Here is a 25,675-nt window from a genome sequence, read left to right as displayed (position 1 = left end):
GCTGACACCTTTTTTAGGTAAGGAACTTGCGAAGTAGGGATGTCACCTAGCATAGAGTAGGGACAGAATTAACTTGTTTTTCTTTTATAGATGACGCAACGGAACCACTTTGTGTCTATGCTTTTTAATCTGCTGATTCTGGAATTGACTTTAATTGTATTCTTTTGTAGACTGAGGTTCTTTAGGGAATTTATGTTCCTTCTAGTTCCTGTATACTTATTGAATCTGATCCTGAGAGGATTGTATATGCACTTAATTCTGATTTTATATTAAACTTTTAAAACTTCATCAGTCGTAAGTGGTTCTTCAGAGTTGCGTCAGTTTATGGGGTTTATCTAACCTATGCGGGGGTTGTCTTTTACTCAATGACAGAAAATAATCGATCCAAAAAGAACGAATGAGATAGGTATCAAAGTGATCAGAAAAGGTATCAAAATCTCATTCCCCGCAGAACGAACACTCAGACAATGTAATTTAGCTTGAATGCATAACATTTGGGAATTTTGTTTGGTTGGCAGTTTGTGAATAGTCATTTGAAATAACAGCACCAGGATTCTCTAATTTTGATGTGCATTTTTGAATTTGCTCTCGCTTCCAAAATCTAAACCAGAGTTTGCAACGGTAGGGACACATGAGGGCGGGAGACGTTCTCCTGCCATACTGTATCAAACAGCAGTGTCCCGGGAGTGGGCACCCTGGGACACTGCCGGAGCTGGCCCTGGGGGTGGCGGTCCCCAGGACCATTGAAGGCTCCAAGAGGGGGACCCTGTGGACCCCTCACAGCTTTTGCAAAGCCCAAGGGAGGTGGTGGTCTCCGGGGCTCAGGGGTCCAAAAAGGACCCCCCCATTTTAATAGTTAGTGCCTCTGGAGGTGGCTATCCCCGGGGCTGCGGGGGCTCCCGGGGGCCCCCGCTTCTAATTTTCAAATCCCTCCTAGACCTGGCCCACACGGGGGTTAAAAATAACAAAGCAAGGAAGCCCTTGCTTTGTTTTTTAAAAATGTTTTCATCTGAACCCACGCACCCAGCGTACATTCTGCTATTTTAAAAAATATATATATATTTTTGGGGGGCCCTGGGGGTCCTTGTAGGACCCTCTGAAAAGGCCAAGGGGTTCAGGGTGTTTCTACCCTGTCCCCTTTCTTTCTTTTCACCTTAGATTCCCTGTTTTCCTCAGACTCACTTCTACTGAGGCATAGGATGGCTGCCAATACATCCTAGTTTGAAGTGTTGACAGCCAATTAGAATACAGCTCGTGGTCAGGAGGGTCCGCGGATCCACCTCACCTCTAGATATCGAAACTTTTATTTTTTTATTTTCTCAGCAACTACTGAACAGATTTAAAGAAAAGAGTTCTTTCTGAGGCAAGGCCTACCTTTATGCCAAATATGGTGTAATTCCGTTCAGCAGTTCAAGCTGTAGCTGTGTCTTCAGTATCCTGAGGCAAATGCATTTTTGACCAGTTCTTTTTTAATTTTTCAAGAACTACAGGTCAAATTTACACCATTTAACAAAAAGGGCTCTTTCTGAAACAAGGGCTACCTTTTTGCTAAATTTGATGTAATTCCCTTCAGTAGTTCGGGCTGTAGCTGTGTCTAAAGTTTCTTATGGGAATTAACATGGAGAAAACACGTTTTCTCGGCCCCCGCTTGCTGAATCACCCGAAACTTTCAAGATAGGAGCGTACCGGAGCGCCCCACCAGTTTTGATAATTTTGCAAAGATTAATCTACGGGCGCCAAAGTTATTGGGAAAAGAGAAAATGCTTTTTGAATAGAAACAAGGTCCTATCTATAACTACCTACATGGTTATTTAAATTATTGATTGAACAGGCGTGGAGTTGTCACTGGTCAAATGTTTACTTAAGGGGTTTCGATTTGCAATGGACAATACCCACTTTCCTGCAAAGTGTTGGTATTAGTGTGCATTGCTTACAGTGTAATACAATCAATAAAGAATTAATAAATATTAAATGTAGTCATTCATAGAAAAATATCACAATGTAAATATGGGCAAATTAGCTTTCCACTCATGGGGGTGAAGAAGGATGAAAACAAAAAGTTTTAGTCACCATGGATGCAGCAAGGAAACTCTAGATCTGAAGTTTGAAGGTATGCTTGATTAAAGTGCTGCCCCCCCCAGCACAGCACATTAGGGTCAGAACTTAAGTTAAAATAAAGTTAAGGGGGAGGAGCCGCACCAGCGACCAAGATGACCACCTAGGGACTGGCTCCGCTGGCCCTCCGCTCCTGAGTCCACATCCTGAAGGCTATCCTGTGCTCCTGTTCCACTTTCGGGTGGGGGAATTGCTCCAGTTCCGAGGTAGGGGGCCCTCGCGAGCCGCCCGTGAGATTTGCGGCCTGACTGTGTAAGAGACCAGGACCTCGCGTGATGCCCTGCCCGCCCTAGAGTGTGACAACAGCGGGAATCGGGCCGGGGCAGGGACGGTCTGGTCAGAGGCCGGTCGAAGTTTGCCGCAAGTCCCTGGTGGGATCAGAGGCTGAGGAGTGTCACCGCTGCTGAGGGGCACTGTATTGAAGAGCCCCATTGGGGGCACCGCATTGCTGTCACTCAGGCTGGGTTGGATTGTGGATACCCGGGCAGGAGACTGGCCCGCAGGGACGTTTGGTCATTGGTCCGGGGTGGTGCTTGGGCGCCCCTGGAGCCCCGAGTGCGTGGACCCGCGGTACTGCTGGGGTGCGGCCGGACCCCTGGCTCTGGTGCAGGCTCTGGCTGCTCTTGAGGTGGGGCAGCGGATGCCAGCGGCAAAATCGAGCCTCTCTTGCTGGGTCCTGGGAGCATGCTATTGGAGAAGACCGGGGGGTTGCAATTGCCCGGGATCTGAGATCCCCACAGAGCGGCAGGTCGGTTGCTTGCTGGATTGAGACGCTGGGAGCCCGCAGACCTTTGGGGCTGCCCGAAGACCACTTGTGACCTTGTGCTATGGGCCCTGGAGTCCTCTATATTGCCCTTTGGTTTTGTGCCATGGTGAGGGGAGCAAGGGACCACTTTCTCCCAGGCCTTGTTCTCTGCGGTGGTGGATCTCGCTGCAGGTCATTTTAGGAGACCGAGGGGGAGAGCGCTGACTGGGACCTGCCCCTGAGGAGATTGGTTGTCTCTGCCCCGGGCGAGGCCCTGGGGGTGTCCTGGTGTGGCCTACTGGTGAAGACTGGACGTGGACGACAGTGGTGACCCTGGGCCCATCCTGATTCCGGTACCGCTGGGGCACTGTCCTCCTCGAGTTGGAGGCGCGACGGTGGGCTGAATATCGAGGGGCGCGATGGCGGCGAGAGTGGACTCGGATAAACCAGCGACTAAGTCGTTGAGAGGGGCCAGACAAATCCAATCTAATAAACCGGACCGCTATACTTTGCCCAAGGGATCGCCTGGTGAGACCAAGAAGGGGCCAGCAGGGGGTTAGGAGGACATCTCTACGACTGTGGAGCCTACTATGGCGGATCTTATGGCCGCAATCACGGGAGTGCAGATGTCCCTGGGCCAGAAAATGGAGACAATGGATGGCATACTAGATAATGTCACCATTGAAATGGGACTGTTACGGGCAGACCTTACAAAAACTAGCGAGAAAGTTAAATCTCTGTAGGTCAAGGCCACGAGCCTTATTGATGATGTCAACTTGCTGCAGCAGGAGGTGCGTGATCTTCAGAAGTCAAGGGACCTCACTGACCAGAAGCTCGATGACTATAAAGGGTGGGCACAGCGCAATAACATCAGCATTTTAGGTGTGCCGGAGAAATCAGAGGGTCCTACGCCTTATCTGTTCGTGGAAAATCTTATCCTTAATCATTTGAAGCCTAAAGGCCTGAGTAACTTCTTTACGGTTGAGCGGGCGCGTAGGGTCCCGGGTGGGAGACCCAGGCCGGGGGTGAACCCCCGTCTTATGATAGCCAAAGTCCTTAACTTCCAAAACCGGGATGTTAATCTTCAGGCTGCTCGCACCACGGGCCCGTTGGCATTCGAGAACGCGTCCCTCCTCTTCTTTCCGGATTTCACCCAGATGGTACAGAAACAACGGCAGGGATTCTTGTCGGTCAAGAGGAGACTGAGAGACAAGGGTATAAAATATGCAATGCTGTATCCAGCCCGTCTGCGTGTGGAGCTAAATGGTAGGACTTGGGGGCATATTACCAAGCAATATCGATAATTATCGCTATTGGTTGGTTAGAGACAAAATTTTATCGCTGACCTGTGGCGATTTTTATCGCAGATAAACCTTGGTATTATTTATTTATTTATTTGTGGGTATTTATAGAGTGCGACCTATCGCTCCGGAGGGAGCATCTTGGTGCTGAGCGTGTGATTGAAATTTGGTGGAACATCTAGATAGCTGCCATCACAAAACTGTCAGATTTCTGGTAAATCCATGTTTTCAGGTGTTTCCTGAATATACTTTCAGAGTCGATAAGTCTTAGGTTTAGTGGCAAGCTGTTCCATGCCCTTGCTGCCAAGACTGTGAAGGTTTTTCCTCCCTTAGTTTTTTTATTTATACCTCAGGATTTTGGTGAGGTTGCCACTAGAAGATCTCAGGCAGCGCAGTGGGTCGTAATGCACAAAACGCTTGGCGAGATACTTTGGCCCTGTGTTTTTCAATGCTTTAAAAACAGTTAATAGAAGTTTGTAGAGAATCCTCTTATGCAGTGGCAACCAATGAAGAATATCTAGTGCTGCGGAAGCTGAGGATTTCCCGGGTAGTTTTAGAACTAGTCTTGCCGCAGCATGTTGTACACTCTGCAATTTCTTCAGAGTGGCCCTTTTTACTCCCGCCATCAACCCATTGCAATAGTTGAGTCGTGAGAGTATTAGAGCGACTACAACAGATTTCCTAGCTGCAATGGGGAGAAAATCGAAGAATTTCTTAAGGGATTTGATAAGGCCGAAGCAACGACAAGCTGTGATTCTAACATGCTCATCGAAAGAGAGGGCCGTATCAAATTGAACTCCCAGGCTTCGCGCAGAGACCACTGAGCTAGGTGGGGCCGCTGAATCCTTTGGCCACCAGTCCTTAGGGCAGAAGAGATGGTCTTTGCCTAGTGGGAGGATTTCTGTTTTTCCGCTATTGCATTTCAGATCGTTCTTCCTTAACCACTGAAACACCTCCTTGAGGCAATTCTGGAACCTCTGTTCTACATCCGTACAATTTTTGTCGATCGAGACGACAAGTTGGGTGTCGTCCGCGTATGACGTGACTAGGAACCCATGCGACTCTATCACAGCTAGGAGGGGTGCCATATAGATGTTAAAAAGCAATAGGCTTAAAATGGACCCCTGCGGCACGCCGGATGAGATGGTTTTCTCGCTGGATAGATGGGGACCCAAAGATACAGATTGGGACCTATTAGTCAGGAAGGATATTATCCAAGCCAACGCTGTATCTGTCACGCCGATCTCTCTCATCCTATCAATCAGGATGACATGAGAGATGGTGTCGAACGCTGCTGTTAGATCAAGCAGGATGAGGACAGCTTTCCTGCCCTCATCCTGTAGGAACTTGATGGAGTCAGTGAGTTCAATCAGGGCAGTTTCGGTGGACCAATTACCAGTTACCAAGGTTTATGTCTAATGCGATACGAAACGGCTGCAATGCATGAATATCGCTGAAAAGTCAGCGATATTCATGCATTACCGAGCTAATGCTCTTAGCCATATTATCCACCTCCCATTGGATAACATGGCTAAGAACTGCTCAGGGCAGGTGTTAGCTTTTGGAGACATTCGCGCTTAGCGCGAATATCTCCAAAAGTTGGTAATAGGAGATAGCGATGTTAGCGACTGTTTCCAGTCGCTAACATCTTGGCACGCCCACTTTGCATGTCATTAGTGATTAATTTCTCTGACATGCAAAGTGGGGCCCAAGATGGTCGCTATGTCCTACAAGCTGTTGCTAACTGGTGTTAGCAACAGCTAGGTAATAGGGTGATAATTTTATCTCCACATTCCTTGCTTTTAAAGCCAAAAAAAGCGGAAATAGACCCCCTTGATAATATGCCCCCTGGTTTTTTGATAATCCTGAAGTGGCGGCGGATTGGCTGGACAGCTCCCTTGGGTCGGAGTCCGGGACAGGTGACTCGGCAGAGGCGGAACAACAATGACCTTGTAAATATGTTGCCGTGGGGGCTTGTTATGACTCTTAAGCAGCTTTTGGTTTCAAAGGAGCAAGCACTTGAACCCACTAATTAGCATCGTAGAGTTGGCTTTCATCGTTTGAATTGTTTATACAGGGGGGCTGTTTTGACTCGGGGTGGGAGGGTACGGCAGGCCTGTAAGTAGTCCTCCTCCGTTTACTACCTTTAGGTAATCTTATTTTAGTTTGGGGCGACAGGCACACTGCTGGTTGGGGATGAGACGATTGTCACATGCAAGGGTGGAGGGTGGGGGGAGGAGGGGTTCATGTATGGGATGGGTTTTTTTTGTGATTTATTAATTTACACTGGGTGCTGTCCATCGATTTTGGAATTCTATGGTGTTATGATGTCCTTCGATAAAAGGGTGGTTGGGATTTCTGTGCTGAGTTGGAATGTGAATGGGCTTGGCGATAAGATCAAGAGGGGTATGGTTAGCCAGTTGATCTGTAGGCACTCCCCAGACGTGGTGTTGTTGCAAGAGACCCACCTCATGGGAAAGCGATGCATGGCTCTACACAGAGGGGGTTACAAACTGGTCGCTCATGCTGGTTTCACAACGGGATCGAGAGGGGCCGGAATTTTGGTTAAGAACTCCTTCCAGCTGGCCATTCAGGCTACATGGACCGATAACAGGGGTAGATACGCTGGGATTTCGTGGCTCTGGGAGGGGAGGACTGTGACCTTTTTGTCTGTTCATGTCTCGCCGGCCCTTCAGACCAATACTTTTCAGGATTTATGCAAGATTTTTTTGACGTTGCCTATTGGTGTGGTGGTTGTTGGTGGTTATTTCAATGCCGTTATATATAGGGAGGCTGATAGGTGTCCGGCGAGGGCCTTGTTGCCGTCCTTGAGATGGTTGGCTGACTTTGCGGAGACTACGGGTCTGATTGATGAATGGAGGGTTAAAAATTCCAGTGAATCTCAATACACACATGCCTCGGCTGCCCACAAGTCCGTTTCTAGGATAGATTATGTACTGGTGCTGGCAGCTCAGGCGGCTTGGATCCGGGAGGTGCGGCACTTGGCTAGAGGGGTCTCGGATCACTCGCCGGTCTGGATTGGTCTGGACCTTGGTGGGCGCGACGTGGCTCGGATTGCTCCTATTAGCTCCTGGCAGCTGCGGGACCCGGCAGCTAAAAAGGAGATTGTGTTTGTTGCTGATAGCTATTTTCAAGAAAACGTCGGTACAGTAGACTCCAAGTGTTCCTTGTGGGAGGCCTACAAAACTGTTCTTAGAGGGGAATTGTTTTAGTTTATTTCTGGGAAGAAGAGGGAAGGCCAGGCTACTGTTGATAGGGTGGAAGCGGATCTGCTTGCGCTAGAACGGGAGGTGACATCAGAGTCCACCCTTGGGGGATTGCATCGTCTGCGCGTCCTTAGAGATGAGTATAGGAACTTGGCGCGTGATAGGGCAAGGACACACCTGGTGGATACCCAGAGTAGGGTGTATGAACATGGGGACAAGGCCGGGAAGTTGATAGCCTGGCTAGAAAAGGGGGCATGGGCGTCGCGATTGGTAGCAGTGCTGCAGCCCGCCGGATCGGATAAAATTACGGACCCGCAGGAGATTGCCGAGGATTTCGCTGGCTACTACACGGCGGTGTATGCGGCCAAATGCATATATACGGAGTCCGAAAATGCAGATATGATTTGTGATATTCCGATGCCCACACTCTCCGACTAGGATAGGGAATACCTGGACTCTCCATTCACGAATGACAAAGTGGTGCAGGCCATTAGAGGGGTTCGCTCTGGGAGGGACTCGGGCCCCAATGGACTCCCCATTGAGCTTTACAAGGTAAATGCGAACAAACTGGCACCATTTGTTAAAGACATGTTTAATGAGAGTAGGGAGAGGAGCTAGCTTCTGAATGATCAGTGGGTCGCAAATATTGTTGTCCTTCATAAAGAGGGCAGGCCGAAGACAGAATGATCTTCTTACGGCCCGATCTCCTTATTGAATGCCGAGCCGAAGATCTTGGAAGAGCTGCTTGCGATTCAACTGGTTAAGGTCATCACAACACTGATCCATCCCGATCAATCCGGTTTTATGCCCCGTCGCAATACGGCCCTTAACTTGCACAGATTGCATGGGGTACTGGGCGGTGCCTCCCGGATCCATGACTTGATGGTCTTGTTGTCATTAGATGCCACTATGGCGTTCGATAGGGTGGAGTGGCCTTATCTCTTTGCCGTCTTGGACAAGTTGGGCATTGGTCGGGAGTTTGCCTCATGGGTTCGTCTGTTGTATTCCGATCCCCTAGCTAGGGTTATTGTAAACAATCATAGATCTGCTGATTTTGCATTGGGAAGGGGCACCAGGCAGGGATGCGGTTGGGACAGGTCGATTAGGGGGCATCGGTGGACATCCGAGTGGGAGGATAAGATATCACTCTACCCTGACAACATTTTACTGTATTTGTCCTCCCCACGGTCTACGCTGATTGCTGTCTTGGATGTCCTGGTGGTGTTTGGTAGATATTCTGGCATTCGCCATTAACTGGGCAAAGTCGGTCCTCTTTGTCTTGAGTGGTGATCCCCCAGTCGTCCCAGCGGGCTGTCCGGTTAGATTGGAGATGGACATAACCTATTGCCGCCTCTGGCCAGACTCTGGAGAGAAGTGGTGCGTTGGAAGTCGCTTCCGCTCTCCCTGCTGGGACGCGCAGTTCTGTTCAAAATGATGGCTCTTCCCCGTTTCCTCTATGCGCGCCAAAATTCTATGGACCCGGTTCCTCCTCGGTTCTTTAAGGAAATCAAGTCTCTCCAGAGACAGCTCGTTCGGGATGATAGGCAGCGAATTGCTTTCACGAAACTGATGCTACCCTGGTACGATGGGGGGATTGGTCTACCAGACATGCGGAGGTGCTATTGGGCATTCCAGCGGGTGGCAGTTAACCACGCCATTTATGGATCGCCACTGGATCCCGGATATGCTATGGATTGCGGCCAGATACCCGGCAGAGAGTTTGCTCGGGCATTGTATGCCAGGCGGGGGTGGTTTCCTCTGGTTGGGCCTACGGCCGTTGCTGTGCAGGTCTGGCATGAGGCTACGCGTTCCCTTAAATGGGAGGGGAGGATAACTGAGGCTACACCGCTGTGGAATGCTGAATGCCTGGGCAGTTTATGGAAGACCAAAGGTTTTGACAAGTGGGACCTCATAGGGATTTCCCGAGTCGGAGATATGTGGGGCCAGGATGGGATCCTCCCTTTTGAGACCTTACAGGAGAGATATTAACCACAGGGGAGTGAGCGGTTTCGTTATTTGCAGATTAGAGACGCTCTGTTAGCTGATATCCCCCGGGGAGTGACACCCCGGAGGCTTCCCCGTTGGAGGATCGGGTGTTGGATGGTCATCTGCCGACGAAAACGATCTCCTTGATTTATAAAAAGTTAGTTAACCACATGGGGGATCCCCTCGGGGCTCTTAGAAACCAGTGGACTGCGGACAGGCTGGTCCTGGACGATGAGGACTGGAGGGAGGCGGTGGCTTCTCCAAAGGTCATCGCTGTCCAAATGAGACCCCGGCTGGTGCAATTTAAGATCCTCCACCGCTGTGATGTTACCGGCCCTCCATTGGTGCGCATGGGTTTGGCTGCGAGTGGTGAGTGCAGAAGGGGGTGTGGTGAGGCTGGAACGTTTTTGCATGTGTTGTGGGATTGTACCCTCATCAGGGGGTATTGGTCCGCAGTTCATAGCAAGGTGCGCGAGGTGCGGGGTGTGGGCTTCGATCTGGAAGCACATCGGTGCCTTCTGAATGTCTGGGAGCCAACTGATCTTACGTCTCATGGTAAGGTGTGGGTCACGCTGGCATGCGCTATCGCCAAGCATAACATTGCTCAACTGTGGGGGGCAAATCAGCCGCCTACTATAGGTAAATGGATGGAAGACCTGGACTGGTGCATGTTTAGAGAGTGGGCGGTATATGTGGTGAGGGGGAGGCCCTAGAAATGGGGGAGAATCTGGGGGGCTTGGAACGCGTATAGGGGCGATATCTCTGCTCCCCCGTCATTCCTGATGACCCAGCTTTGTTGGATGATCCCTGGACCCATCGCTTAATATTTGTAATGTATTTCTGTACTTAAGACAGGTGACATCATTCACTGTTTGCTTGGACGTTACCCAGTGTATTATATAGTTTTTGTTTGTGTTTTTAATTTTGTGTGCATCAATAAAAAGTATTATAAAATACAATATTTAACTTCATATACAAAATGGGCATCTGATGGAGAACAGGGGTTATGCATGTTACATCAATATTATTCTTGCAATTCCTTATTTTGTTATCCTTAATTTGCCACCCCTTAAATTATGAAACTGCCCACAAACAATGGGAATGTTGTGTCATGCTGGCTTGACCTTATAATTATTCATGTTAACCAATTGATTTTTGCAATTGTTCAACCATTCCCTGAACTATTAACAACTGACCACATATATGCATTCCATTCCATTCCATTCCAATAGCTTTATTAGACAGTTTTGTCATAAAAGCACAACAACAACAATTCATATATATACATGATATTATAAAATGGTATTGAATTCATTATTAACTGACGAATAGATCATTTTAAAATGTTGAAGTTAAAAAATTGGAAAACCCCGTAAAATACATCCATAGTCGCCCAAAATAATCAACAATAATTCATAAATTCCTTAGACACTAACAATTCTGGATCAATGGTAAATGCAAGTTAGCAGTTGGTGACATCCCTAATAAAGCCCTTTAGATCGAATCGACCAGACCCAACCCAAGAACTTGGCCATTGCAATGGCTATCGGTAACGCTGGATCCGTGGTAAGGACTCTTAGGGCATCGTCAACCTTCTGAAACCTAACAGCTTACAGATTGGTTTGACCCATGCAATACGAGGTTTAACATAGAGAGGACAAAAAAAACAGCAGATGCCTTATCGTCTCCTGTTTATCAGGGTACAATGGACAACCATTGTTCGTATTGGCACCCGCCCATTTGCTGGTAAAGAGCCTAACAGGTAAGGTTCCTGTACTTAACTGAAAATACAATTCACGGTCCAAGGGTTTCTCAATAGCATCCCAATATTTTTCTATCCAAGGACTTGCTTTAGTTCCAAGAAACGGCCTGTTAGGTGCTTTGAATATCCTTTTGAGCACACTGACACCATGACCGATTCCCAATATCTCTCCTTCAAAATCTTTTTAGAGGGAAAGACAGCAATAGAGGGGTCATTCCACAGTTCGCTCATACCCAGATTCAGCAGGAGCGATCTAATCTCTTTCAACTAAGTTATGTTATGGAAACAATCTGTATCCATTATGTCTTTAAGGCCTTTAGCATAATGCGATAGTTCCTCCGTACACCATAGTCTTTGCCAGTAAAGTAAAGGGCGAAGATTTGCCAGATCTTCTCCCGCTTTCCTGCCTAGATCCAGCATTAATGGTAGCGTAGGTGTACTCTGGGGGACTCCAGTGACCTAACGTAAAAAGGAATTCTCAGCTATAGTTAAATGCTTCAAATTTGCGAACCCCCATAACTCGGCTTCGTTGAGGCAGAGCTTAACACCTTCATACCATAGATCTCCATCACTGGGCTTATTGGTTTAGTGAGGGAAGATTTAAGTCTGGCCGTAAAAATCCCTGACTGTTGCTTGTGTTTTAAAAGTTCAGAATACTTCCTGAGAAAATGTAATGACAACCTCAGAAGAGCTCCTGTGTTTGTTTGTTTCTCAATCCACTTCCCCCTCCCTTTGGGAACTAATTGGTTGAGTCAAGTGTTGAAAATCCTTGTCACGCTAGTTAGTTCTTAGAGGAATTGGGATTAGTTATCTTCAAGACGGAAATATCTGGAACCTTGTGGTTGCACGCTTAACAGTAAGCGAAGCCAAAAAAAACCCTTATTTATTTCCTGTTTGAGCTGACTAATTCCATGGATCTAGCCCAAATGGATGTTACCCAGTTAGTTGAGATTGTGTGCAAAATGAATGATGAAGTGCAGGAGTTACGCTTGGAAAACCAATCCCTTAGACAGGAACTGCATCATACCAGAGAGGAATTAGATAGTACCAGGGATGGTTTTACCTCTTGGAGAGAAAAAGGAGAAGTTAGGCGACCGGTTTTGACACCACCTAAATTCGGAGTTCCATTTCAGAATCAAGCTCAGACGCCTGGTTCAGGTCAAAATCAACCAGTCAAATTAATAGTCGTATCACCACAACCAGTTCCTTTAGCTAACCCAGAAAGGTTTTCAGGAGATAGTACACATTTTAATACTTTCATGAGTCAGTGTCAGTTGCATTTTTTGTGCAAACCCCAAATTTTCACTTCTGATACCTCTAAGGTAGCTTTTATTATTTCTTATCTAGGAGGAGTGGCAGCGAATTGGGCCATGCCCTTGGTGGACAAAAATGATCCGTCATTGCATAATCTAACGAATTTTAAAACAGCTATGTCTAGTCTGTTTGCCAAACATGTGTTTCTACAAGTCTCAGATAATGAGTTGTTGAATTTGCGTCAAGGTACAAAAGACTTAATAACGTACCTGACTACTTTTAATCGGTTACTTGCAGAAACTCAATGGCCTGAGGATAAAAGAGTATACTTGTTTTATAGAGGGCTTAGAGAGGAGTTGAAAGATTCTTTGGCACACATTGTAAATTTACCTGAAGATTTTACTGAGTTTCAGGATCTAGTGGTCAAGTTGGACCATAGGTTGGGTGAAAGAAAAAATGATAAGCCACAAAATGATTTTAGAGCTTTACACTTCAAAACTGAAAAGAAAAGTAATGAAGATAAGAATTCCCAGATAGAGCCTATGCAGATAGGTGGAATAAAAGGACCCTTATCCCAAGAAGAAAAAGATAGAAGAAGAAAGGCAAATCTATGTTTATATTGTGGGAAAGGAGGTCATTTTGCCAGGGATTGTTCTGTTAAGCCAGTTAAAAAGAAAGCCTTCGCTGTGGTTCCAGATTCTTCACAAGAATCGGAAAACTAAGTGTCTCGAGAGAAGGAGAGGTCGGTTCCTCGAGAGATGGTAGTGTAAAGATCTCGCAGGATGTAACGAGCATAAAGAAGTATATACCACAACACTTTACAATAAGGGTGATTTTAATTTTGAATAATCAACAAAAGCACAGTATTCCTGTATTAATCGACTCAGGTGCTACAGGAAACTTTTTTGATTTAGAATTTGCAAAAAAGAACCAGAACCGGTGCGGGCTGTAGACGGTTCGGCACTATCTTCTGGTTTGATCAGGTTTCATACCACACCCTTACTTTTGGTATCTGATAACGGACATACTGAATTGACTGTTTTTGATCTCATTGATACACCAGCCTTTGGTGTGATTCTGTGGATTCCATGGTTAGAGCTCCATAATCCTCAAATAGACTGGGTTAAGCGCACTGTGATTCTTTATTCAGTATATTGTAAGACTCATTGTTATCAAGAAAATAGAGATCCAACCTACCCGCTTACTTGTGCTAGTGTCCATTCAGAATCCCTTAAACTTCCATGTGAATTTCAGGACTTTTCTGATGTTTTTGTCCCCGTGAACGCCACAAAATTACCCCCTCACAGGGCTTACGACTGCAGAATTGATCTAATCCCTGGAGCAGTTTTACCCTACTGTCGCATATAAGCCCTTACTGAACCTGAAAATCAGTATTTAAAGACATACCTCGACGAACTTCTTGAGTTAGGTTTTATTCGTCATTCCACCTCCCCAGTCTCGTCTCTTTTGTTTTTTGTTGCAAAAAAGACAGGTGATTTGAGGGTCTGTATCGATTATCGTGCTGGAAACAAAGCAACAATTAAGAATCGATACCCTTTACCTTTAATTCCAGTACTTTTAAATCAAGTAAAAGGATCAACAATATACACTAAACTGGATCTTCGAGGAGCATACCACTTGATCCGCGTCAAAGAAGGAGATGAGTGGAAAACTGCTTTCCGCCCAAAATTTGGACTTTTCGAGTATACAGTGATGCCCTTTGGTCTCTGTAATGCTCCAGCATCATTTCAATATTTCATTAATGAGGTATTGCATGACCTATTGGACATCTGTGTCATTGTATATATCGATGATATTCTAATATTCTCCAAAACTCGTGAGGAACATGTGGAACATGTTAAATCGGTTCTACAAAAATTATGAGAAAATTCTTTGTTTGTTAAACTTGAAAAATGTGTTTTCAATACTTCTAAAGTTGAGTTTTTTGGCTATTGGTTATCCCCAGAAGGCATAGTCAAGGACCCAAAAAAGGTACAAGCAATCCTAGATTGGCCTGCACCAACTTCTGTCAAGGAGGTACAAAGGATTTTAGGGTTCGCAAATTTTTGTAGAAGATTTATTTCAAAATTTTCAGAAATTGTGTCCCAATTACTAGTCTATTACAGAAAGGAAAGAAATTTCAGTGGAGCGCAGAAGCTGAATCAGCCTTTAATGTTTTGAAAAAAGCATTCACAACGGCTCCTATTCTGAAACATCCAGACCCAGACAGACCATTTTTTGTTGAAGCGGATGCTTCACAAACAGCTATTGGAGGTGTCCTATTACAAAATGATGTGAACTCTGGAAATTTCCATCCGATAGCCTTTTATTCAAGGAAACTGTTACCAGCCGAACAAAACTATACAATTGCTGAACAAGAGCTTTTAGCAATTAAGGCAGTTTTTCAGGAATGAAGACATCATCTCCTAGGAGCCAAGCATACGATCACAATTTTTTCTTTTTTTTTTTTTTATTGACATTTTAAAACAGTTTTTTCCCCCCCACCCCGTGCCAGACAACAATTCATCATTTCTCATTTACAGATGGTACATATTGCAATAATAACATTTCTTTCAAAATATGATATAAAATAACAAAATCGACAAAGAAATCCTGATTTAAGACTACCAACTAAAACATTAAGTATTTAAAGTAGAAGGGAAAGAAGAGAGGACTTAACATTCACTTCTTCAGGACCTGCAACCTTGCATTGCCCCCTTATACATTTAACATCCTATCTTTCCAATCGGCAATCGGCTTCCACAACTGTAACCCAAGTACTTTCCCTTTTTTCCCCTTTCTAGCGTAGATTGCCCTCTCAAGGTTGTGCATGTACAATAGCTTAGCCAGCCACTGCTGAAAAGAGGGAGCCAATGTATCTTTCCATACAGACGCAATGCAAAGACGTAGTACGGCCATTGCCACAAATATGAAACCACCTGCAGTATGTTGCTGTATGTTAGGATCCTCGAGGCCTAGTATTATTACATCAGGTGTCAATTTCACTTTAAAGGCCAATGATTTATCGCAGAACATTTCAATACTATTTATGAGTGGTGAGAGGATTGGGCACCCTGCGAACATATGAATTATGTCCGCCTCAGAACTGTCACATCGCGGGCACCTCACCCCCTGTGTTCCTCCCCACTGAGTGATCCTAGCTGGGGTATAGTAAAGTCTAAACAGAGTTTTGTAATGTTGTGCTTGTAGTGATGCCAGACATAATAACTCATGCCCCAAGGTTAGTGATTTTGTAAATATCCTTTCAGAAATTACTAGTGCCTCCATCCATTTAGTCTCGTACTTCCCTAAGTCGTCCCCTCTATGTTCCATCAATGCTGCGTACAGCCGTTTAATTGTACATGGCCGCTCTGCTTCGATCATCTGTAATATTGGGTTCTCCTTGAATCCCGCCTGACCGCCACGTTTATTACCTAAAAAACTTCTTATCTGTAAGTACTTGAAAAAAGTCCTAACCCCGAATTCCTGCTGAAGCTCTGTAAATTGCCGTACCCCTGATTCCCCCATTAAGTCTCCCATGTTTCTAATACCTTGTCTGACCCATTCTTTAAAGATTACATCCGAGAAAATATCCGAGGGTAATGTTGAGTCCCCTGCTAATCTTGTATATCCATGAAGTCTACCCAAACCAAAACTCTTCTTAAATGCCTTTCAGATCTTATTGGCGGCTTCCAATGTTTTAAACCTAGTTCGCTTGAAGTAGCTTGGCTCCGTATATCTCAGGAAAGCATTATTGGTTTCATCTCCCAAAATTAAGCCATACACTTCTAAAGACCCTGTATGTAATTCCTCCTCTCCTTCGATCCCTCCCAGTAAACAAGTCATTTGTTGCAGAGCCGCTGCCCAATAGTACATCCTGAGGTCTGGTAGAGTCCATCCTCCCTTATCATAAGGTAGTGACATGTATTTCAGTGCCCTCCTTGTCTTCCCTTCCACCCATACGAAGCGATTTACCATATTTTCTAGTTTCTTAAACCATATCAAATTAAAGAACAGCGGAATTGTTCTAAACAAGTATAGCACTTTGGGTAGCAGGTTCATTTTCACATAGTTAACCCTTTCAACAAGTGTCATGTGCAGATTGTGTATCCTATCCAGGTCTTTTTTCATTTTTGTAAGAATTGGAGTGATATTAATTTCCACCAATTTTCCTAAATCTGCTGTAATAGTAATACCCAAATATTTACCTTCGTTAACCACCCGTGTGTCTGTGCAGTCTGTGTGTGTGTTTTTAATAATTTGCGTCTTATTTTTGTTCAATGCATATCCCGCTATTCGCCCAAACAGCTCTGCCTCTAATTCTATTTCCCTTATCGCGTCCATTGTATTGGGTGTTATAACCGCTATGTCGTCTGCATATGCAAGAACCTTTATATCTCCCCTCTTAGTAAGTAGTGGTTCGATTCCTGCGTTTTGTTCTAATTTATATATTAGAGGGTCTATATACATTGCAAACAATAATGGTGAACAGGGGCACCCCTGTCTTGTGCCCCTGGTAATATTGAAGGGTTTCGTGCGACCTGTATTTATCCTGACACATGCTGTTGGGTTTGAGTAGAGTGCTTGTATTACTTTAATAAATGTTTCGCCCACTCCCCCTCTTCTCAAAACAGCCCACAAGTACTCCCATGCCACCCTGTTGAATGCTTTCTCAGCGTCTAGTAGCAAAGTGGCCATTGGGTTCCCTTCCCCTTCCTGAATATCAAACAGTGTTATCATTTTCCTTACATGTGTTGTGGTATCTCTGTGAGGTATGAACCCGTGTTGATTGACACTCACCAGTTGAGTGATTACCCTGGCGAATCTGGCTGCCTGTATTTTTGAGAATATTTTGGTATCTGCATTAATTAATGTAATGGGTCGATATGATCCAGGTTCTGTCCGGTCCTTCCCTTTTTTTAGTAAGATTACAATGTCTGCTCCTGCCCAACTGCCAGGGATTGCCTGCCCTTGCTGAATTCCTTTGAACGTTCTCGCTAATTCTTTGAATATTGAGGGTAAAAATATGTTATAAAATTCTCCTGGAATCTGGTCGGGTCCAGCTGCTTTCCCATTTGGTAAACGCAGTATAGCATCATTTATCTCCTCATCGCTTATGTCGTTATCCAGGTAATCTCTGTCCTCTTCGCTAAGTACTTTACCCGGGATGTTCTCTAGATACAGCTCTATTTCGCCCCTATCCCGGACTAACTCCTCTTTCTATAACCTGCTATAATATACCCTAAATACCTCAGCAATTCCCTTATCATCAGTGATTATCTGGCCTGTTTCGTCTTTAATTTCCTTGATTTCGCTTTTAGCTACTCTTTGTCTTGTTCGTGCAGCTAGCGTGCGTCCTATTCTTTCACTGAATTTGTAACTCCTCTCTCTCTGCGTGTCATACAATCTGGCGGCCTTGATCGCCACCTCTTCCAGAGCTGCTGCCCTAGCTGCTGCTACTTCTAATAGTCGTTCAGTGAGTCCCCGCTGTTCTCTGGTAGCTAGCTCGAGGCGTGCTTCTGCCAAAATCAGGGCATTGTTCAACCGATCTCTTTCTATTTTTTCCCTCCTCTGTTTAGCAATGGAATAGCTAAGCGTCTCCCCTCTAATACAGGCCTTGAATGTGTCCCAAGCATTCCCAATGTTGGTGCTCCCTCTATTAATATCCCAGAATTGTTTAATCCATGTATGCATGTATGTAACATAATCATCGTCTTTCAACAAACCCCTTTCGAACGTCCATGATCCCACCACCTTCTTAAACCCTACTCCTTCTATTGTTAGTTTTAGAGGGTTGTGATCTGACAATATACGCGGTAATCTCTCAATTGTTGCATTATTTAATAATACCCGGGAAATAAAAAAATAATCTAACCTAAAGCATTTGTGGTGGGGTGCTGAATAAAATGTATATCCAGGATCTGACTGTTTCTTGACCCCCCATACATCATATATTCCATTGTTTCCTGCTAAACTCTGTATTGCCCTGCAGACTCTTTTCTTTCTTCCCTTGTATTGCCCTGTTGTATCTATATCTAACCCCTTGGCCCCGTCAATATTAAAGCCTCCTGCCAAGATCACCCGTGACGCCCAAGATGGCAACTCTGTATCCAAAAAGAGGAACAACTCTGGGTCATCCTCGGTCGATCCGTAAACAGAGCCAATGGTAACCCACTCCTCTCCTATAAAACACTCGATCAGGGCACATCTCCCCCACTCATCCTCAAACCTCTTCCTCGTTTTAATGTCTGTATGTTTGGTTAGTACAGCCACTCCTCTAATTCTCGCCCCCTGTTTAGAATGTGCTAATACCCTTAACCCCAGTTGTTCCAGTAAGAATAACCTGTTCCCTTCTACGTGTGTCTCTTGTAAGCAGATAAAATCAGCCCCAGTGTTCTTTAACAACAATGCCAGACGCTGTCTTTTTAATCTATCATTCAACCCACACACGTTCATAGTAATAATTTTAATACTCCCACTCATGGAGGGTTGAGTAAGCTTTCCCTACGACCTCGTAATCCCATTGTATTTTTATTTTATTTTTTTACAAATGTTATAGTCGTTATGCACTTTTGCTTGTTTCAACTCTTCCCACTTTTTTTGGTATGCATTTACTCCTTCTACTCTTTCTACCTGTGCTACATCAACTTGCTGTGCTGCTTGAACTTGCTGTGCTACTTGTAACATCTGTATTACATATTTTGTCTTTTCTTGTTTCGTCGCTGTCTCTCCCTTATTGGCGCTCCCCTTCCCCCTCCCCTCCCCCCTACCCTGTCCACAGGCAACTAGGTCAATCCTGACCTATGTATGACTGGTTCCCGATCCCCTTGAGTGGAGCCGCCCCACCCCTCTCTACCTATAGTAATAGATGTGAATGCAAAAATAAAAAGAAAGGAAAAAAGAAAAAGAGGAACAAAGAGAACCCCCTCTGTGCTCCACCTAATCCCCTCTAAGAATTCATTACTCAGTCCATAACAATGTCCCACATATAACACATATAGCTGATTCTTGCTGAGTCTATACAAAATAATACAGAGTGATCTAACCCTTCACCTCTTAGGTTCTCTTTAACCCTATTCAATACAATACAACTCAGACCATGTAGAAACCATATAAATCCATATCAGCTGCAGTCGTCAACCTTATCCCCCCCTTTCTCTCCTCCCTTTTCCCCTTCCCTCCGTTTTTCTTTATTTTTTTGGGGGGGGTATTGCTTATCTTCTTCTTTTCTCCTTTAACTCAGACAGGAAACTCTGTGCTTTAATCTCTGAGAAGAACATTCTCGTGTGGCCCTCTATTATTACTTTCAACCTTGCGGGGTACAGGAGGTATGCCTCACATCCAGCTTTCTGAAATGGATCTATCATTTGTCGCAATCTCCATCTTCTCTCCACTGTGGCATGACAAAAATCCGGACGGGCGAAGAATGAGTTCCCTTTGAAAGCCCGGCGATCTTGTGGTCTTGCACTATCCATAACGGCTTGTCTTGCCAGAAAGTTCCCTATGTTTACCAACATAGCTCTTGGTCTCTCACTCTGATTGACACCATAGTTCTTCTTAATTGTCAGCGGAAATCTGTGTGCCCGTTGTACCTCAACGTCCCAATTCCAAGTGGTGAGCTCTGGAAATGTTTCTTTTAACAGTGTGACCACTTAGGCCCTGGGGTTCTGCTCCTCTACCCCCTCCGGAATCCCTAGAAGTCTTATATTGCTACTCCTCTGTCTATTTTCCGCATCCTCTGCTTTCCATTGTAAATCCTCGTTGAATTTCTCCTGTGCAGTCTTAAACTCTTTCCACTGTGAGACCTCATCCTCCAATTGGCCAGTTCTCTCTTCCACTTCTGTCATTCTACCTGCCATCTCTGCATATAACTTGTTTACTTTACACATTGACCCCTCGATTTTCTTACTTGCCCGTTTTGCTCTTTTAGCTTCAGCCCTCACCTCTTCCTGCATTTGCCTAAGGGTGGCATAAAGCATCTCCATAGTGGGGCCCTGTCCTTGAAATTGGGATTGGGAGCCCGAACCTGAGGGTCTATTATGCCTAGACCTAGCTCCCCCTTCCTCCTGGTACATCCTTGAGGTAGCTGAGTAGTCCCACATCAAATTATTCGGTCTCTCGGTAAGTCTGGTACTACACCTTCTTTGCGTTTTCCTGATATTCTGTTGCTTCCTTCTTACAACTGTTTGTTTCTGAACACTATCATCCGTGGAAGACTGAGTGTGCCCTGTCTGACCTGTCTGACCTGTCTCTGACTCGGTATCCGTCTCGGATCCCTGATCTGAGGAAGATACCTCCGATTCTTCTATGCTTCCATCTAAATCAGTTATTTCAGAGTCGAGTAAATCCCCCTTCTTTTTATGTGCTTCCGTTACCTTCCCCATTTCAACAGTTTCCTCATTCAGAGAGAAGATGTCGTCTCCTGGACTCCCTGGTAGTAGACTCAGTATTGTGTCTGCTGCCCCCACTGTCAATGCTGGTGCCTTACCCCTCCCTTCAGGCCTCCTCTGCTCATCTACTCTATCTACTTTGTCTTCTTGGGGAGTGACGCTGTTGGGGGTGTCTGCTGAATCAGCTGCAACTGTAACTTCTGAGATTTGATTGAGCTCTGGGGTAATGGCGGAATTGTTTGTCAGGGCTGCACTATTAATATTAGTAAGGGCGTTTTCTCCTGAAGCACCAGTTCCTGCTTCACTGTTATTCTGATTATTATGCCCAGTCATGTTACCGTCAGACTCCTTCGCCCCATTTAAATCGCCTGCATTCTTACTTTGATTTGAAACTGTGTTTGCCAATGTTTTTACTGGGATTCCCCCCTCCAGGCCTGCATTTTCACCTTCCACACTTATCTTCGCAAACTCAGGCAACTCCTTACCGGATTCGGCCCCCGTCTGGATACTAGTCGCATTTAACAGGGCCTCTGCGTCCGGCTCTGTAACGCCCTCCGCCCTTCGATCGTCAATGCTGGACCCGGCTTCCCTCAGCACTTGCGCTGACCCGACTTGTTCTGACTCTGCCACCTCCTTCTCTGTCTCTCCGGGAGCCGCGTCTCGTGGTGCTGGCGATGGCGTCTTGTTACCCTCCGTGTCGGCTGGGGTTGGGGCCGGGGTCCTGTTTCTGTCTGTGGATGTCTCCCTGCCAAAGGATTCGACCAAGGTAGGCTGCCTCAGAGCCCCTCTTCCTGCTCTGGGTGTTGATTCCTTTGCCGTTTCTTTCCCCGCTGCCTCTGCTCTGTGTGCTTTTTTCTCCGCGCGACCTGCATTGGCGGCTGCTGCAATTGCCCCGCGCTCCGCTCTCTGCTCGGCTTTCAATTCAGCCTCAAGCTCTTTTTCTCTTTTTCTCAGCTCTCTTTTCTTGGCGGCTGAGTCCATCAGTGATCAGCCTATTCGTTGGTCAAAATGGAAGAAAGTTTTCTTAAACTATACAAGAGTATGCGGAGTATCTCTTAGTGCAGAAAGGAAGTCTGCAATATTACTACACTGTCTGAGCTCAGAGGGCCAAGAAGTGTTTGAACACCTTCCAGATTTGAATGACGATGAGTCAGATATTCTCAATGAATTTGAAATTAATGTAAAGAAAATTAACAAGCATTATCTCCCTAAAGTAAGTACCATTTTAGAGCGGTATCATTTTGGCAGACGCACACAAAAGAACGAAGAATCTGTTGAAACCTATGTGACTGCTCTACGCAAATTGGGAGCTACATGCAAATTCGTGATCAGTTCATACTAGGTTGTAATATAGAGAAAGTAAAAGACAAGCTTTGGCAAAAGGATGATCCTAAATTGGATGAGGTAGTTTCTATAACCAAAAGGATAGAGAATTCTCTCGCTTGTGTTGAACTAATCAAAAAGGAAAAAACTACTTCTGAATAGAAAGTACTCTATATCACTAAAAGACAATCTTACAACAAACCTACGTCTAAGAAAACTTGGACACAACGTGATTCCATTCCTTCCGCTAGCTCTACTAAGTCAAAAGGTGCAGTCAAGTTTAAATGTTATCCATGTAATGCCCTTTATCACCTAGCTAATGATAAATCTTATCCTGCACTTGCTTCCAAATGTCTCAACTGTTGGAAAGTTGGTCATTTAACAAAGGCTTGTAGGTCACAAATGAACAAGAAAGGAAAACGAATTAAAGAAGTATCTATTGAAGAGGTTAGTGACTCTGACTGTAATGAGTTGGATTGTGGTGAAGTCTCCTCACTTAGCTGTAATAAAACGTTTGAAGGTCCCATTGATGAGGTACAGGTCAATGAATGTAAAATCAAAATGCTTTTTGATTCTGGGGTGAAGATTTCTCTCATACCTAAAGTCTTCTTTGAACACTAGCTCTGTGGCAAAGTAAAGATATTTAATCCTGCTATAAAACCACTGGCTTATGGTGGTCAACCAATACAATTATTTGGGTACTTCTTAGGTGACATTGAATACAAAGTTAGATTGACTGCTTAAAAATGTACATCTTTTGCAGAGGTGATAGTATAACCAGTTGGTTCCATCAAGCTGAACTAGGGGTATCTTTGGTTCCAAGTGGAGACTCCTGCATCATTCTCAGAGACATTTTGCCAAATTCAAGCCTATTAAATAGAGATATCACTCATAATTCTGACTCATTGAACACAGTGTCATGCAATAATGATTCCTTTCCTGCCTGACGTTCTGAATTCAAACATGTTTTCAGTAATAAGTTGCGTTGTCTTTCTGGTTATACCCATAATATTACACTAAAACCAGATGCTGTTCCAGTCATGTGCAAAGTACGCAATGTGCCTTTGGCAATGCAAGAGCCAATGCAACTTGAATTAGAGAAGTGAAAAAGTGAAGGTATCATTATTGAGACTGAAGCATGTGAATGGTTAGCTCTGGTGGTTTTGGCACGGAAGGCTTCTGGAGAGGTACGCTTGTGTGTGGACCTTCGTGCCCTTAATCGAGAGGTTGTAGTCGGCAAATATCCCCTAACTAACATCACTACGATGTTAACCCAGCTTGGTGATGCGTGTGTGTTCTCATCTCTTGATTTTAGGGCAGCGTATCACCAAGTCAAAATCGATGAGACTTCTATGAATCTCACATCTTTTATAACTCCTTTTGGAACTTGTAAGTTCACAAGCTTTAGCTGATATTAGATGATTGACTCGAAATGGTGCACTAACAAGGGAGAACACATTTCATGGTCTGAAAAATAGCTACAGAGCAAGCAACAGGGAAAGACCCTACAATATGTACTAGATTAAGGAAGATCGACCTGCCCTCCTATAAAGGATCCTTAAAGGAAATGAGTTTAAATTGTCACCCATGCACTTTGGAATGGATTGCCTCTACTTGGTGGGCTTCTGTTTCATCTCTTGAAAACAAAGATAAAAACGACCTAAATTCACTCTCCCAAAAAATGACTAAAAGGAGCATGTTTAAAACACCCAAAACCATCCTGATCAGCTCGACCACCTGCGGATTGGAAAGGAGCTAGAAGAGGTTACACCCCTCTTCACACGGGGACCTACTAAAACATAGACACTACCACCCTGGCATGCGTGGAAGGCTCCACAAAGGTATGTGTTAACCTCTTCCGTGCTGCTGATGGAACCACTCCGTCACGAGTCATGGACGCGCTGTGCTGGTGGCGGAGTGGTTCCGTCACGGCGCCGCTGCCCCGCCAATTCTCCAGGAATTCCACGTGGGCATTCTATTGAGCGGGCGGGGCTCTTTTTTTAAGAGTGTTCCCCAAATTCAAAAGTATTTTCATGCAAAACAATCTTAATGTATTCAATAATGAAAAATCTAAGTACTACTCTCAAGTGCTGTTGTATGAAATTATCCACCACATTAATGACTGCCTCTTAGGGGATGTTGCTATACAATACCTTGATATCTAGAATGACCAAAATCTCATTCTGTTTATGCCAGCTCCCCCTGTAACAGTTCTCCTGTCCAGCTTGCCTGCAGTCCGCTACCCATTGCTGCCTGTCTACCTGCTACCCTCTGTTTGTGCCTCTTCTGCTCGTTTCTTGTTCTTTTTTGCTTTTTCTGCATGTTTTTCTGCCCTCTGATTTGCCTTTTCCTACTTGTTTTTTTGCTTTACCATTTCTGTTTATTTTTCTGCCTTTTTCTTCTAGTTTTTCTGCCTTCTTTTGCACTCTTCTGCTCTGTTTTGCCTTTTCTGCTCATGTTTCTGTGGCCTGTTTTGCCATTTTCTACTCTGTTTTGCCACTTTTCTGCCCTCTGATTTGCCTTTTTCTGCTATTTTTTCAGTACTCTGTTTTGCCTTTTCTGTTCATGTTTCTGCCCTCTCTTTGGCCCTTTCTGCTAGCTCTTCTGCCATTTGTTTTTCCTACTTCTGCTGTTTTGCCTTTTCTGCTTGTTTTTCTTCCCTCTGGATTGCCTTTTCTGATTGGTTTTCTGCCTTGTATTTTGCCTTATCAGCTCATTTGTTTTTCTGCCCTTGTTTTGCCTTTTTCTGGTCGTTTCTTACCTCTTCCCTCCGTTTCCTCAAGACGGTCTCTTGGTTTTCTTTGGACTGCTTGATTTTGGTATCTGTTGGTCTGGAATCTGAATTGATTGATTCTCCATGAACAAGAGTTGACGGGCTCTGTTCTTTGTTTGGAAAGAAAGAAGAGACATGTCATTTTGAATATCTTTGTATGTACATATATTATTGCTCTCTGTATGTTCGAATAAGAGTGAGGTTGAATATGTTGTGAATGTGTGAACATGGCCATGTTTGAAAGTCTGTTTTTATGATTAAATGAGGAATAAGTGACAACAATCACTATGCCGTGTATTAGCAAATTGAGTTGTTTTGGATGTTGTTCCTGCCCTAATGATAAGCGCTTGGCTGAAAGTCAACCTGCCCCGTCTGAGGGCAGCCCGAGTTATGATATGTATGTAAAGCATGGAATTACACCTCTCCTGTTTGATACACTATGGCACAAATATATTAAGGATAATGTAGAGTTGCAATGGCCCTTAACCGGGTCTTTTGACGAGAAAAATATACTTTTTCTGCAGGATTGATTGTTTTCTAAATGTAGTCGACAGTCAATGTTTGATTCCCTAAACCTGTAGCAGAAGGAAGCAGAGTGTAGACGTATACGGGAGGAGAAAGTATGTAGAATGAAAGGAAGTCAGACGATTATGCAGAAAGCCATAGTTTATGATAAAGCTCAAACCGAACAGGGAATTGATTGTGCAGACAGGCAATTTAGATTGCAAGTGGATAATGCCTATGTGACTAGGACTGAAGTAGAGGATGAGATGGAGGATTTATTGGATACTCGTCCACC

This window comes from Lissotriton vulgaris, chromosome 1_2 (genome assembly GCF_964263255.1).
Source record: "Lissotriton vulgaris chromosome 1_2, aLisVul1.2, whole genome shotgun sequence".
Lineage (NCBI taxonomy): Eukaryota > Metazoa > Chordata > Amphibia > Caudata > Salamandridae > Lissotriton > Lissotriton vulgaris.
The sequence above is the reverse complement of the archived record's forward strand: the minus strand, read 5'-3'. Positions refer to the sequence as shown.